Source organism: Bos mutus, chromosome 4 (genome assembly GCF_027580195.1).
Source record: "Bos mutus isolate GX-2022 chromosome 4, NWIPB_WYAK_1.1, whole genome shotgun sequence".
Classification (NCBI taxonomy): domain Eukaryota; kingdom Metazoa; phylum Chordata; class Mammalia; order Artiodactyla; family Bovidae; genus Bos; species Bos mutus.
The window spans coordinates 53,259,312-53,274,734 of record NC_091620.1 but is presented as its reverse complement, the minus strand read 5'-3'; the positions used below and the strand labels follow the sequence as shown (position 1 = coordinate 53,274,734).

General features: G+C 43.9%; 1 protein-coding gene across 3 annotated transcripts in view; it reads left to right on the top strand.

Moving 5' to 3' along the window:
* The first annotated feature begins 5,508 nt into the window (after positions 1 to 5,508).
* Positions 5,509 to 15,423, top strand: part of NOD1 (nucleotide binding oligomerization domain containing 1) — a 93,366-nt gene continuing 83,451 nt past the window's right edge. For 2 of the 3 annotated variants that reach the window (XM_070369485.1, XM_005901399.2), the window contains exon 1: positions 5,515 to 6,316. The gene's annotated coding sequence lies outside the window, so the exon portion shown is untranslated. Of the gene's footprint in view, positions 6,317 to 15,423 lie in introns of all 3 variants that reach the window. The other variant, XM_070369486.1, reaches the window with a different exon arrangement.

Below are 15,423 nucleotides of genomic sequence, written 5' to 3'. Positions count from 1 at the left end.
ACACAATCTCTCATGTCTCTGTGGAATCCAGTGAGCTGGACTTTCAAAATAGGTTATTAGAATGAAAGAGAAGAAACCCCAGGAGCATAAAGTAAAGATTTGGTTTTTACTCTTGGGAAGAAGGCCCAAAGAACTTTTCAGCTACAACTGCAATTCTGTAGTGAGGCTTCACTATCTCCCAGAGTGGAGTACAAATTGAAGATTTTCCTCATTTTCTTTCAAGCCCAGAAATGCTTTTCAAAGACTATGTTGGCGATAGTGTCACCAAGAGCTGGTTATAATTTGAGAGGGCCAAAATCACTGATGAAAATTCCTTACATATGACATTTGCCAGTACTACCTTGAAAACAACTAGAAAGATAAAATGAGCTGAAAGGCTAGACAGTAATGGAAAGTATAATATATGTAATGTTATTAACAACTATAAAAGGTGAAAAGTAAAGTGAAGTAAGGTTTTTACACTTCATTTGAACAGGTAAAATGACACCAGTAGACTAAAAAATTATGTATGTATAATATGTATTATATAGAAGTATGTTACCTATGGGACTTCCCTGGTGGCTCAGATGCTAAAGCGTCTGCCTACAATGCAGGAGACCCGGGTTCGATCCCTGGGCTGGGAAGATCTCCTGGAGAAGGAAATGGCAACCTACTCCAGTATTCTTGCCTGGAAAATCCCATGGACGGTGGAACCTGGTAGGCTACAGTCCATTGGTCACAAAGAGTCGGACACAACTGAGCGACTTCACTTTCACTTTCATGTTACCTACTTAAAAAGTATACAAAGAGCTACACTTGAAAACACCACAGGTAAATAAAAACAGAATTCTAAAAAATGTTCAGGTAACCCACAGGAAGAGAGGAAAAAGAAAACAGGAAATGAAAGAACAGAAAATAAATAATAATGGCACATTTATACCCTAACATATCAATAAGTATATTCAATGAAATGATCTCAAGACACCAAGTAACAATTGGTGGAGTGGATTAAAAGCAAATAATATTCTTCTATACGTTTACAACAATTTGTTCATCCATCCATCCATTGATGGACATTCGGACTGTTTTCACCTTTTCACTATTGTGAATAGCGCTGCTATGAACATGTGTATGCATATATATGTTTAAGTACCTAGGAATAGAATTGATGGGGTCATATGGTAATTCTAGGTTTAAGTTTTTGAGGCATGACCAACCTGTTTCTCACATTGGCTGAAAAATTTTACATTTTTACCAATGATGTATATAATTTTTAAAGGAAATACTTAAGTGAAAATTTAACCAAACGTTCTAAGACTTATATACTGAAAACTACAAAACACTGATGAAAGATATCAAAGATCTAAATAAAGGGAGAGGTATACTATGTTCATAGTTTGGAAGGCTCAACATAATAAAGATCTCAGTTCTCTCCAACATAGGTTTACCACAATTTCTATCAAAATCCCTTCAAGATTTTTTTTCTAAAATTTATATGGAAAGGCAAAGGAATCAGAATAGGTAAAGCAACTTCAAAAAAGCAGAATAAAATGGGAGGACTCAATTGGCCCAGTTTCAAGATTGTGTGGTACTGGCAGAGGGATAAACATACAGATCAATGAAACAGAATGGAGAATCCAGAAATACACACATACAAGGTGCACAAGTAATTTAACAGAGGAAAAATAGCCCTTCAACAATTAAGCCCTTCAACAAAGAAAGATAGCCCTTCTCCTCTGGAGAAGGAAATGGCAACCCACTCCAGTATTCCTGCCTGGAGAATTCCATGGACAGAGGAGGCTCCATGGGGTCGAAAGAGTCAGACACAACTTAGTGACTAATCCACCACCACCATCAACAATGATGCTGGAGCAAAAATAATAGGCAAAAATAATAATTACAATAAAGTTAACTGACGTCTCATTCAAAAATTAACTCAAATGCCTGACATAAAACTATAAATTTGGGGGGGAATTTTCTTTGACATCTAGGAATTTGCAAACAGAGTTCTTTGAATACCAAAAGCATGATCCATACAAGGAAAAATGGATAAAACTAGTGTACATCGAAATTTAAAATGTTTGCTCTGTGAAAGATCCTATCAAAAGAATGAAAATACAAGCTTGAAGTGAGAGAAAATATTGACAAACCACATATCTAACAAAGGGTTAGTATCTACAATATATAAAGAACTTTTGAAATTCAACAATAAAAAAGCAAATTGTTCAACTAATAAATGAGACATGAAGAGACATTTCACGCAAGTGGAGACATAGATGGCAAATATGCACATGAAAAGATGTAGATCATCACTAGCAAATTAAAACCATAATGATAGACCACTAAACTCTACACACATATAGAATGGCTAAGAGAAAACATGACAGTGCCCAATGCTATGAGGATGTGATACACCTAGATGACTTACACACTGCTGGTGGGACTGCAAAACGGTCCAGCCACTGTGGAAGACAGTGTGCAGTTTCTTAGTAAACTAAACATGCAACTATCATATGACCCAACAGTTGCACGCCTGGGCATTTATCCCAGGGAAATGGGAACTTACGTTCACATATAAACCTGTAGGTTAATGTCTATAGCGATTTTATTCATAACAGCTAAAAATTGGAAATAATCCAAATGTCTTTCTACATGTGAATGATTAAGCTGTGGTATCTTTGTGGTAATACCATGAAATACTACTCAGTAATAAAGAGAACCACTGATACATGCGATGCCCTAGGTGAAGCCCCAGAGACTCAGGCTGAGTGAACAAAACCAGTCCCCAAACAAAATCTCAATACATACTGTGTGCTTCCATTTCTGTAACATTCTTGAAATGACATAGTACAGAAATGGGGAACAGGTTAGATGTTGTCAGGGGTTAAAGAGGAGGTGGTGTGGTGTAATGGCAACATGGGGGGTCATTGCAGTGGTGGAAATGTTCTGTATTTTGACTGTATCATTCAGGGTCTGCAAGATGACCATGAAGGGAAATTGGGTTAAAGGTGTAAGGGTCTCTGCATTATCTCTTACAGCTGCATGTGGATTTACAGTTCAGTTCAGTTGCTCAGTCGTGTCTGACTGCAGCCCTGTGGACTGCAGCACGCCAGGCCTCCCTGTCAATTTTACATTCTTACCAACAATGTATATAATTTTTTAAAGGAAATACTTAAGTGCAAATTTAACCAAATGTGTTAAGACTTGTACTGAAAACAACAAAACACTGATGAAAGATATCAAAGATCTAAATAAATAAATGGAGAGGTATACTACGTTCATAGTTTGGAAGGCTCAACATAAAGATCCAATTCCCGGAGCTTGCTCAAACTCATGTCTATTGACTCAGTGATGCCATCCAATCATCTCATCCTCTGTCGTCCCCTTTTCTTGCCTTCGATCTTTCCCATCAGCATCAGCGTTTTTTCCAGTGAGTCAGTTCTTCGCATCAGGTGGTCAAAGTATTGGAGCTTCAGCATCAGTCTGAATATTCCAATGAATATTCAGGACTGATTTCCTTTATGATTGACTGGTTTGATCTCCTTGCAGTCCAAGGGACTCTCAAGAGTCTTCTCCAACACCACAGTTCAAAAGCATCAATTCTTCAGCACTCAGCTTTCTTTATGGTCCAACCCTCACATCCATATATGACTACTGGAAAAACCATAGCTTTGACTAGGACTTCCCTGGTGGCTTAGATGGCAAAGTGTCTGCCTACCATGTGGGAGACCCGGACTCAATCCCTGGGTCAGGAAGATCTCCTGGAGAAGTAAATGGCAACCCACTCCAGTATTCTTGCCTGGAAAATCCCACAGACGGAGGAACCTGGCAGGCTGCAGTCCATGGGGTTGCAAAGAGTCGGACAGGACTGAGTCACTTCACTTTCACTTGACTAGATGGACCTTTGTTGGCAAAGTAACATCTCTGATTTTTAATATGCTGTCTAGATTGGTCAGAGAGAAGGCAATGGCACCCCACTCCAGTACTCTTGCCTGGAAAATCCCATGGACAGAGGAGCCTGGTAGGCTGCAGTCCATGGGGTCGCGAAGAGTCGGACACAACTGAGCGACTTCACTTTCACTTTTCACTTTCATGCATTGGAGAAGGAAATGGCAACCCACTCCAGTGTTCTTGCCTGGAGAATCCCAGGGACAGGGGAGCCTGGTGGGCTGCCGTCTATGGGGTCGAAGAGAGTCGGACATGACTGATGCGACTTAGCAGCAGCAGCAGATTGATCATAGCTTTTCTTCCAAGGAGCAAGTGCCTTTTAATTTCATGGCTGCAGTCACCATCTGCAGTGATTTTGGAGCCCCCTAAAATAAAGTCTCTCACTGTTTCCTCATCTATTTGCCATGAAGAGATGGGACCAGATGCCATGATCTTAGTTTTCTGAATGTTGAGTTTTAAGCCAACTTTTTCACTCTAGCAAATTTACAACTATCCTCAAATAAAAAGTTTAATTAAAAGTAAAAATAACTATATATGAATTTTTGAAGCAGTGGAATCAGCAGAGAACAGGAGACTATTAAACCTGCCCAATAAAATTAGAAATAAGACCAAAATACTCTTAGAAAATAAATATATTATTGTTGAAATTAAGAACTTAAGTGGATGGTGTATTGGTTGCCTGTTGCTGTTGTAATGAGTTACCACAAATTTCGTAGCCTAGAGCAACACAATTTTTATTATGGTTCTGGAGTTCAATAGTCTAAAATGTGTCTCACTAGGCTGAAATCAAAGTGTCAGCAGAACTGTATTCCTTCTGGAGCCCTGCTAGAGAACCCATTTCCTTGTTTTCTGCAGCTTCTAGAAGCCACAGAAGCTCAATTTCTTGGCTCATAGCTCCATTCCTCCTCTTCAAAACCAGCAACACCCGGCCCAATCCTTCCCAAGTTGCTGTCTCTTTTAGCGCTCCTTCTTCTGCCTCCCTCTTCCATTTATAAGGACCCTTGTGACTGCATCCAGCCCATACCAATAGACCATGCTTAATCTTTCCATCTCAAGGTCAGCTGATTTGCACCCTTAATTCCATCTGCTACTTTAATTCTCCTTTGCCATATTCACAGGTTCCAGGTGTAGGACTTGAACATTATAGGGGGCCTGGAGGGACTATTTCACCTAGCGAAGACCAGTAACACAGCAGATTCAAATAACCACAAAAATAATTGATTAATGGAAAGAATTGAAGAAGTCAACTGAAAGTGCAGACAGAGAAGCAGGATATAGAAAATGTGAGTATTTAAAAGATATGGAAGATAAAATCCAGAATCCTAGAAGAAAGGACAAATTTTGCAATTTTTCTACCAGAAGTTCATGTAAGGATAAACATACATGAAGAATTGGTATCTTTAGTGTCTCTATATTAGGTTTGACAAGTTTGCACGTCTCCCACCAGTGTTACCTTTGCAAAGTTTCACTTTTGAGTTATGAACAAACTTTTCAGAAGGCAGCCTTTTTTGGGAATCTAAATATTCATGAGCATATGGGGTCACATGATTGAATGTATTTTATTCAGTGTGAAACTTATTTATAGCATCGTTATGCCTTATGTAGACCTTCTCCATTTAAAACGTTAAAAAGACAGCTTACTAGGAAATGTATTAGCTAGCATGTTACAAACTCCCTGACAGGTCATCACAGCGTTAACAGTAAACAATGTACACCGCCAAGAAGAGATTTAAGGGCAGGAAGAAAACCTTAGATTTTTAAGAAGTCCATATCGAAGTATATGCTCTGTCGTAAAAGGTTTGATTGTTTTGAGCTGCTTTTCATCCGGGAGCATGTGTCACGTGTTAACAGGAGTTTCACGGGGGAGCACGTGTTCTAACAGGCGTTTCCACCGTGGTGTTTTGAAGCAGCTGCCTCTGGTTGCGGACGCTGGGCTAGCACTTCTAACGGGACGGGCCTGAGCTCGCAGCAGCCGGGACGGAGCTGGCGCCACCAGTAGGCGTGGGTCACCTCTGGCGAGCTCTCAGGCCTACCCGCGCGGTGGCCTGGCTACTCTGCTGGGGCAGGGACTGCCCCTTCAGGCTGCCCAGGGCCACTTTCTGCGCGCAGCCTCTCCCGGCCGCCCGCGTTCGCCTCGCTCGCCCGGGCCGCGCCTCGGCCTTTTAGCGCAGGCCGCGGTGGTTCGGGGCGCGGCAGTCGCTACGGTCGTGACAGTTCGCGTTCCCGGCCCGCGCGGCGGCTGTACCTGCCCTGCAGCGGGTGAAGTTGCGGGCGCCGCGCTACGGGGTCGGCACTCCCAGACCTCCGAGTTCCCGCCCGCGCGCTCCCGGCGCACCGGATTCCGGCTCTGGCTCCCCAGTACCGCGAGGTCTCCATACCTGGCGACCAAGTAAGTCCCAGCGGCAGGGGTGGGTCGCGCGGAGCACACGTTTTCTGGGGGTCCTGGGCGCCGCGGCGGAGGAGGCGCAGAGAGGCGGCGTCCTGCGAGCAGGCAGAATTCAAAGCTGCGCTGGAAGAGCTCCGGGTGGAGCAAGGAGGAGAAACCCGGTGTTTGTGGAACCACGAAAGTTCAGGGGGGTGAACTTCAGCGTTAGGGGAATCGTTTATCCCACGGTGGTCCAGACAGAGCGTCTCAGTCCTGCCTGCACCGTAGAATCACCTGGGGTGCTTGTAAAATTCAGATGCCCAGGCTGGATCCATCAGAACCCCTTGGGGGAATGGAGGGGGCGGGGGTCTGTATCGTTTATACTTCTCAGCTGATTCCACTGTGTGGGCAGGGTTGAGCACCAGCGACCAAAGAGTGGTTGCCAAGAGAGGATGGAAAGGCGGGCAGGGGCTTTGATAACAGTCCAGCCTGCAGACAGATCCGGCTGTACCCAGTGTCCCGCGTGGCCCTGGGAAAGGGGCAGTGGCCCTCTCTCTGGTTTCCCGAGAGGCAGAGAAGGGAAATGAGACAAGACTTGGCAGCGTCGCCGGAATACTGCCTCAGCTATGCACACAGTCTTTTGGCATATTGTGAAACACAGAAGCTTTGCCAGATCATGATGCCTCGTTGGTTCTGCTTTCTGGGAAATGCCTCTATTACTATCATTTAAAGTTAAATGAAGGGAAGCCAGTAAACCTGTTGACAACTTCTGGGATTTCTGCTTTAAGGGTGAAGTTAGGTGTGCTTCGGAGAAGGCAATGGCACCCCACTCCGATACTCTTGCCTGGAGAATCCCATGGACAGAAGAGCCTGGTAGGCTGCAGTCCATGGGGTTGCTGAGAGTCGGACACGTCTGAGCGACTTCATTTTCACTTTTCACTTTCATAAATCCGAGAAGGAACTGGCAACCCACTCCAGTGTTCTTGCCTGGAGAATCCCAGGGACGGGGGAGCCTGGTGGGCTGCCATCTATGGGGGTCGCACAGAGTTGGCCACGACTGAAGCGGCTTAGCAGCAGGAGCAGCAGGTGTGCTTGCCGCAGGGTCGGGTTTGTACCTGCTGAAAGCCCCCTATCTGAGATTTCCAAGGAACTTGAATATTAGAAGTGCACAGAATTTACCCTCTTCTCACCCAAGGGTTGATCGCTAATCTCAGCAACCAGGGCCACTGGACAAGACACAGATTTCTACTGCATGTGTGGTGCAGATAAGAAAGGTGGATTTGAAACAAACAACAACCTAGGAGAAGAGAGGGCTTCTAGAGGGTCCAAGAAGAATGGATTGTGGTTTTGCATAATGAAGAAATTTAAGTTCAAGCTTTGGAGCCCATCAAACCTGGGCCCAAATTCAGAGTCTGTCACTTCTGTGATACTTGGATGATCTCCCTGAACCCCTGTTTTCTTTCTTGTGAAATGGGAAAAATAGTAGCTCTGTCCTGAAGGAGACAATGTGTATCAAATGCCTGGCAGGCCCGGTTGCTTCTCCATCAGTAGCAGTTATTAGCCACCGCAGTAGTGATTTGTGTTCAACAGTTGTTTAGTACAGCCACAGTGAAGAGAGTGTCCAGCAGTTGTCTCCCTTGAAACTCCATTCCCTTTTTCTTTTCCTGCCTTGCTCAGGAAAGGGGTTTGTACTCCTTCTCCTCAGTCACTGTGTAGTTTAAGGCCTGCAATTTCAGGCCACCAGCCTGTTGCTCAGTAGGGCTTATTAATGGCTCTGGAATACAGTTTTACTCCATGTGATAGGAATGACAAAATAAAGTGGTCCTTAAGTTTGAGACTTCCTCTATTCTACTGTAATCTATATATATATATATATATATAATACATATGCATATATGTATACACATATATTGGAGAAGGCAGTGGCACCCCACTCCAGTACTTTTGCCTAGAAAATCCTATGGATGGAGGAGCCTGGTAGGCTGCAGTCCATGGGGTCGCTAAGAGTTGGACATGACTGAGCGACTTCACTTTCACTTTTCACTTTCATGCATTGGAGAAGGAAATGGCAACCCACTCCAGTGTTCTTGCCTGGAGAATCCCCAGCCTGGTGGGGTGCCGTCTATGGGGTCGCACAGAGTTGGACATGACTGAGCGACTTCACTTTCACTTTTCACTTTCATGCATTGGAGAAGGAAATGGCAACCCACTCCAGTGTTCTTGCCTGGAGAATCCCAAGGACGGAAAGCCTGGTGGGAAGCACAGAGTCAGACACGACTAAAGCGATGCAGCAGCAGCATACACATATATACATATGAGCTCCCCTGTAGCTGGGCTGTTTACAGGGTTTCAGAATTGACATGGGCACACACACGTGACTTTCGTGCTGTCAGCATCCTTGGGCTGTGCCCCAGTTGTACCTGTTTTGCTACTGACTCTTGCCCTAGGGACAATGAATCCTTCTTAGATGACCAAGAAGTCAGGAACTTGGGGAAGGGAAAACGTACATCCTGCAGTTGTCAGTGGGGGCACCCTGAATCTTTCACCTTAGTTCCACTGTGTGTGTCACTGGTGATTCTCTGACAGTAATAGCAGCACTGTTTGTTTTAGATTAAACAGTAGAAATACTATAAATAGTGATTTAATGGTGATATAAAAATCAAGTGCTTTTACAGCACTATCCCTTATACTTGCCTAATGAGAATCTTAAATTCTTGTCTCCTTTTATAAAAAAAAGTTCAATATTTATTCAGTATCTAAGACTTAAATTTAGGATTTGAAGTTTAAATTACCAGTTCCTTCTATGATTCTTTTTTGGGGGTTTGAGGCAAGAGGAAATTTAAAAAGATAAGATTTAGACTTTTGCTGAATTTTTGTCATGTAGATGCTTTTAGGTATCTTGCAGGTTTCTGCAAGTCCTGTTTTCTTTTATCTTTTGAAAAGGCAGAGTCAGCTGAGTCTTATACAAAGGGCTTCCTTTCATCCATCTATAGAGTCCAAAGTTGGAAGGAAGGAAGGTTGTTTCAAGAAAAACTCTTTGGTGCGTCATTACTCAGTGACGTGTTCCCCTCCTGCCCCCCAAACTTGACCCTTGTAGTAAGAGGTGAGTAATCACTGCCATTTCAATTACTTAATGTTTTTTACCCAGTGCTGGAAAGTTTGTCAAAGCAAGACTTTATGGGTTGAATTCTTCTTGTTGTGTTTTATCTAAATCCCACCACAGACCAAACTGTGGGCAGAGATTTTAATGCAAAGTTGGCCAGGACAAGCTTGCCACCCTCCCTCCCGTTAGTCATCCTCCCTGCCTCTGGAGCTGTTGGGTCTGGGATGCTGTTAATCTGTGGCAATCTTTCCTTGGCCCTCTGAAGGGGCACGATGCCCTAACAAGGGATCTGCTTCGATAGAACCAGCAAGGCAATTTTGTGTTACACTTCACTTAGAGTGCTCTCTTGTAATCTGCTGCTTTGTTATTTGTTTTGCTGAGTAGTCATTTTCCTTTGAATTAAACTATAGTTTGGGGTTTCAATTCAATTTCAGTGGCTCTGAGATCAATTGGCCCAGTCAACTCATTGAGAAAGACCCTGATGCTGGGAAAGATTGAAGGCAAAGGAAGAAGAGGGTGGCAGAGGATGAGATGGTTAGAATCACCAACTCAATGGACATGAATTTGAGCAAACTCCAGGAGATAGTGGAGGACAGGAAAGCCTGGTGTGCTGCAGTCCATGGGGTCACAAAGAGTCGGTCATGACTGAGCAACTGAACTGATGTTGTTGTTCAGTTGCTAAGTCGTATCCGACTCTTTGTGACCCCAGGGACTGCAGCACACCAGGCTTCCCTGTCCATCACCAACTCCCGGAGCTTGCTCAAACTCCTGTCCATCGACTTGGTGATGCCATCCAACCATCTCATTCTCTGTTGTCCCCTTCTCTTCCCACCTTCAATCTTTCCCAGCATCAGGGTCTTTTCCAATGAGTCAGTTCTTCACATCAGGTGGCCAAAGTGTTGGAGCTTCAGCATCAGTCCTTCCAATGAATATTCAAGAGTGATTTCCTTTAGGATGGACTGATTTGATCCCCTTGCAGTCCAAGGGACTCTTAAGAGTCTTCTCCAACACCACAGTTCAAAAGCATCAATTCTTTGGCGCTCAGCTTTCTTCACAGTCCAACTCTCACATCCATACACGACCACTGGAAAAACCACAGCCTTGACTAGACAGACCTTTGTTGGCCAAGTAATGTCTCTGCTTTTTAAAATGCTGTCTAGGTTGTTCATAGTTTTTCTTCCAAGGAGCAAGCGTCTTTTAATTTCATGGCTGCGGTCACTGTCTGCAGTGATTTTGGAGCCCCACAAAATAAAGTCTCTAACTGTTTCCATTGTTTCTCCATCTATTTGCCATGAAGTGATGGGACGAGATTGCCAGGAGAAGTATCAATAACCTCAAATGTGCAGATGACACCACCCTTATGGCAGAAAATGAAGAGGAACTAAAGAGCCTCTTGGTGAAAGTGAAAGAGGCAAGTGAAAAAGCTGGCTTAAAACTCAACATTCAGAAAACTAAGATCATGGCATCTTAGATCATGATCTTAAAATCGTGGTCCCATCACTTCATGGGAAATAGATGGGGAAACAGTGGAAACAGTGTCAGACTTTATTTTTTGGGCTCCAAAATCACTGCAGATGGTGATTGCAGCCATGAAATTAAAAGACGCTTACTCTTTGGAAGGAAAGTTATGACCAACCTAGATAGCATATTGAAAAGCAGAGACATTACTTTGCCAACAAAGGTCCATTTAATCAAGGCTATGGTTTTTCCATTGGTCATGTATGGATGTGAGAGTTGGACTGTGAAGAAAGCTGAGCGCTGAAGAATTGATGTTTTTGAACTGTGGTGTTGGAGAAAACTCTTGAGAGTCCCTTGGACTGCAAGGAGATCCAACCAGTCCATTCTAAAGGAGATTGGTCCTGGGTGTTCATTGGAAGGACTGATGCTAAAGCTGAAACTCCAGTACTTTGGCCACCTCATTTGAAGAGTTGACTCATTGGAAAAGACTCTGATGCTGGGAGGGATTGGGGGCAGGAGGAGAGGGGACGACAGAGGATGAGATGGTCGGATGGCATCACCGACTCGATGGACATGAGTTTGAGTGAACTCCGGGAGCTGGTGATGGACAGGGAGGTCTGGAATGCTGCGATTCATGGAGTTGCAAAGAGTTGGACATGACTGAGTGAGAACTGAACTGAACTGATGGGACCAGATGCCATGATCTTAGTTTTCTGAATGTTGAGTTTTAAGCCAGCTTTTTCACTCTCCTCTTGCACTTTCATCAAGAGGCTCTTTAGTTTTTCATCACTTTCTGCCATAAGGGTGGTGTCATCTGCATATCTGAGGTTATTGATATTTCTCCCAGCAATCTTCATTCCAGCTTGTGCTTCATCTAGCTGGGCATTTCGCATGATGTATTCTGCATATAAGTTAAATAAACAGGGTGACAATATACAGCCTTGACGTACTCCTTTTCCTATTTGGAACTAGTCTGTTGTTCCATGTCCAGTTCTAACTCTTGCTTCCTGACCTGCATACGGATTTCTCAGGAGGTAGGTCAGGTGGTCTGGTATTCCCATCTCTTGAAGAATTTTCCACAGTTTGTTGTGATCTACACAGTCAAAGGCTTTGGCATAGTCAATAAAGCAAACAACAATATAGTTTCCTATAGAACTATTGAATGGGTCAACATGAGGGTCTAGGTAATTTGCAAAGTGAGTATCAGGTTAGCACCAGGTGTGGGTTGGTTACTGTTTTCATGAAACGTGAAAAGTCGCCATCACTATATCTTTGTATACCTCATTATATCTTTGTTGCTATTGGCCCTTCTGTATGTCATCTCCATGATATAGTTTAGGGACAGAAAATAGTTGGGGGATGGAGCAACTTGGTAGATATTTTCAGAGTCATGCTTAGCTGAGTAGGGCAGTCAAATACTGCTAAGGAAAGGAAAGCCTTTCCATGGTAGAAGAGCTGGGAGCAGATGATGATACATGAGAAAATATTTGTGGTCTTCTAATTCCCAAAAGATAAAAGTCTAATGACCAAGAACTCCTCATGCTTCTTTTTAACACATTTCCCAGTTGGTATCAGTGACCCCCAACCAAGCCTTCTAGAAGGAACCAGGTGGAAACCTAGGCTTTTCTTTGGGGATATCCTAACTCCTTGTTATTCAGGACAGCAGGCCCCTTCATGGAGTGAGCCTTTCCTGGACTTCACTTAACAAGGCTAGTGTTGTTTACATTTAATATGAATTCAGGCTCGTTGATGATTTCAAGTGAAGTTACAAGATCTATGACAAATACTAGACAGTCAGGACTTGAATGGAAGAGACTGTGAGCTTTGGTGTCAGAACTAGGATCAAGCTCCCACTTCATTCCTTAACTAACAGTGTGACCTCGCCCAAGATTTAATTCTTCCAACCTTGTGTCCTTGTTTGTATGAAATAGTTACAGTTCTTTCCTTGGAGAGTGATTTTGAGTCTTTGATAAGATGGTTGCTGTGAAGTGCTCAGTGTACCACCTGACTTCCAGGAAATGGTGGTTAAGATGATAATGAGTGTGATGATGGGGTTCAAGTGCTGGTCTTGCCATCTCCTAGTTATCTGGCTTTGAATTAGCTACTTAATCCTCAGAAGCCTCAGTATTTACATCTGTGAAAAGGGGATAACTCTAACAATCTGGAAGGATTGGCTTGAGACTTTAATGAAATGAAGTGAAATAAAGATGTGTCTGATCTCGTAAACCCTAAATAATGATAGCAAATGCTTACGTAGGTTTACTCTCTGCAGCACTGGTTGAAGGACTTTAGGTTTCTGTTTTGTTTTTAGCTCATTTAATCTCCCCAACAACCTCATATTGTAGTTATTGTTTCTCCTGTTTTACAGAGGAGACAGCTAAGGCTCAATGAGATTAAATAACCAGCCCAAAGTCAACAGATTGTTAGTGCTGCACTCAGGATTTAAAGCAGAAATCCAGGTTCTAACCACTCAGGACTCAGTGAGTGCCCCTCCCTCTCTGCCCACATCCCCATCCCCATGCCTGCCTCCTGGAATTGACCCACAGATGTGCTTGTGCTCTTTGTAGAGTGGTGCTCCTGGATACAAGGCCCTTGCAAAGAACTGCCTGCCTCGGCCTGCTGATGGAGTGAACGTGGGCGCCCCCCTCCCCCTCCATTTATAACCTTTAAACCTCAACATTGCTTTCACTGGATGATCTATTATACACTGGGGGTGGTGATATTGGTATTGACTGACGTTATTAGAATGAATTTATGTTTATTTTGGGATAAATGTCAATCATCTCAGAGTACTGAGATTGTTAACCTAGCTGTAATAAAACACAGACATTCTGTGTTTCTAAATATATTCTAAAACGTTCACCCAGACAGGTGTGCTGGGTATTTGAGAAAATGGAAACCAGGCCTGGAATTTCCCAGGATGGGGACCCAGGTGGACATGACAGTGTTTAAAGGGCATTGCATCAAAAATACAGTGGCCTGTGCCAGGCCCACTACCTTTAAAGAAATTCTACACCCTCCTAGCATTTGCATTGTTTGGAGTTCTGGCAGCCTTCCAAGAGGCCTGGGCCAGTGGAACTCGGAGCCTAGCAAAGGGAATTCTCCATTGAGTGACTTGGGGATGATTTAACATTTCTGATAATAAGCTGGCACTTGTTTTTCTGGCTTTATGAATAAAAAGAAACTTCATGGGTATGAAGTTTTTTGCTGGCTTCCCAGCCTGGTGTTGAGGGCTGTCAGAGAACTGCTTATAGCTCCTGGCTCCTCCTGGCTATTTGGGGTTTCAATTCTGCAACACATTGATTCAACAGATATTATCAGAAGACCTTGCTGGTGCCAGGAATCTACCCAGTTTTGGGGATACAGCAGTGAATGAATCCCAGGGCCCAGCACCTGGCCAAAGGGAATTTGCCACCTATTGGAAGAGGAAGGGTGGTAAACACAAGTACATACGTATAAATGGGCTAAGTGCTGTAAGTGAAGACAGCAGTATGTCATGACACATGTACTGGGATTAAGGGAGTCTGGGATCTGCCCCTCCAAGAATGAGCCTTTTCAACTAGTTCTTGGGGATGAAGAGAGGTAAGGCCACACCAGATGCAAGCAAGAGCATGTTTGAAGGCTCAGAGGTGGAAAGAATGGAGTGTATTGAGGCGAGTTCAATAAGGAAGGCCAAGCAGAGCCTCCTGGGCTGAGAAGGATTTGGAAATTTATTGTAGAGGGCAGTAGGAGGCTTTGAGGAGTTCCAACCCATACCTTTTCTCAATGTTAGTAATCTATAAGAAAAAAATGATTAATGACATTTACTTGTTAAGCTTTATAAACCTTGTCTTGGGCTTCCCTGGTGGCTCAGTGGTAAAGAATCCACCTGCCAATGCAGGAGATGTGAGTTCAACCCCTGGGTCAGGAAGATGATCTGGAGAAGGAAAGGGCAACCTGCTCCAGTATTTTTGCCTGGGAAATCCCACGGACAGAGAACCTGGCAGGCTGCAGTCCATAGGGTCACAAAGAATCAGACACGACTTAGCAACTAAACCACAGCAGACAACAAACCTTGTCTTAATGTGCAAGACAAATTATGGTTTTCAATTACTTTTTTTTTTTTATCTTTATTTGGGTGCATCGAGTCTTAGCTGCAGCACATGGAATCTTCATTGCATCATGCAGGATCTCTTTGTTGCGGTGCCAGACTCTCTTGTTGTGGTGTGCAGGCTTAGCTGCTCATTGGCATGTGGATAATAGTTCCCTGACCAGGAATTGAACCCTTGTCCCTTGCATTGCAAGGCAGATTCTTAACAACTGGACCACAGGGAAGTCCCTATGGTTTTCAGTTTCTAATGAAGAACTGAATTTCAGAACAGAGAAAAGACGGCAGAACCAGGGCTCAGAGACTGGTCTGCCTGGCCTACAGCACCTGCTCTGTGGTTTTGGGAGCAGAGGTGTGTAAATGCATGCTGGCCAGCCATGTGCGGCGTTCTTCAGTGGGGCCTCTGTGCATGCACATGGATGGGGTCCAGTACCCGCAGCTCCTTAGGAATAGGAATGAAAGGTTCCCAAAAGGGGAGGCAGG